The sequence below is a fragment of the Triticum dicoccoides genome, chromosome 5B (assembly GCF_002162155.2).
Source record: "Triticum dicoccoides isolate Atlit2015 ecotype Zavitan chromosome 5B, WEW_v2.0, whole genome shotgun sequence".
Classification (NCBI taxonomy): Eukaryota; Viridiplantae; Streptophyta; class Magnoliopsida; order Poales; family Poaceae; genus Triticum; species Triticum dicoccoides.
The window spans coordinates 612,669,074-612,670,647 of NC_041389.1; positions in this window are offsets into that span (position 1 = coordinate 612,669,074).

The following is a 1,574-nucleotide window of genomic DNA, read 5'->3' on the forward strand; positions in this document are numbered from 1 at the left end:
CCGACGCCCGCTTGATGGATCGTCGTGTCTCTTCGGGACATATAAAAGGGGCCTGTAACCATCGATCAAGATGCTCAATTACTTTTGATTCAAAACAAAAATAACTCAATCGTATGGGTCCAAGGCAAACCGACATGGTGGCCACATGGACATTTTTTTTATATTAAGAATGTGTTGGCGCTCAAAAGAACCCATGTAAAAATAAATAAATCATAAGGGTCCAAGGTACACCAAGATGGCAGCCGAATGGGTGATTTTTTTCCATCCCTGAATCCCTCTTAGCTTTGATTGATCAAATAGAAGAATTTTGTCATTGCCACAAGTCTTTGTTATACGAGGATTCCATCTCAAGGTCTGTTTCGGAGCCCTGCTAGAGAGGGAAGCCATTGCCAGCACCATCTTCATCAATCTTGCTGCCTCCATAATCATGTGTGAGTAGTTTCATTCAAACCTATGGGTCCATAGTGGTAGCTAGGTGATTTTATATCTTTTTACATCTTCAATACCATGTTCCCATGAGCCTCCATGACCGCCGACTCAACAATGCAGATGTGATGCCTTATTCTTCTTCATGCCGCCAGACACGTCGAGAACAGTGAACGACACGAGAAGGAGAACGAGGACGAGGCCGAGAACGGTGAATTGCTTCCTCTCGACGGGCACGTCAGAGACAATGAAGGAGATGAGGATGACGACTTGACCCCGATCTGGATCGACTAGACGTGGTTCTGAAAGCACAATATTTTACCCTGGATCATTATATGCTCTTCTCGGATTAAAGAAATTAAATTTAATTACTTTTAATCCCCCACCTGATCGGAGGACTAATAAAAATCAGAGGGTAAGTACTGGGTAGTACTCCCAATACTACGCCAATCACCGTAAAAGAGTTTCTAGATTATCCATCTAAGAAATGCGCAAAGCTCACTTGGGTGAGAGTGTAGAGGTATATTCATGTCATCTCGTTCAACACTTTGAGGACGCGAATTAGGATCCATATTTACAAAAAATGCAGAACAGAGACTAGCTCCATGGAGGCCTTTATTTGAAAACTTCAAAATTTAAACTTTTCAATGCATGGGAGGTGAGCTAGATCACCACAAAGCTCTCCCACGGCCGGCCAAAACAACAGAGCAGTGCACTGCTCTGCTCACGGGCAGGGATTACATATAGGCCTCTCTTTAGTCTCGGTTGGTGGCTAAAACCGGGACTAAAGGACCACATTTGGTCCCGATTCCAGACACCAACCGGGACTAAAGTGTGTGGGTCAGGAGCGAGGCCAATTGGTCCCGGTTCTTGTCTGGAACCGGGACCAAAGGGGTCAGATGAACCCGGATAAATGGCCCCTGAGGCCCGGCCGCCCCCTGGCCTCACGAACCGGGACTAATGCACCCATTGGTCCCGGCTTGTAGGAGAACCGGGATTAATGCCATTTTCAGGACTGGACCAATGCCCTGTTTTCTACTAGTGCAAGTCTCGTAGGTGTCTCCTGGCCCAAGAAAAATCATCACGAAAGTTTTATTCCATTTGGATTCCATTTGATATTCCTTTTCCGCGAAACTCAAAAACAAGGA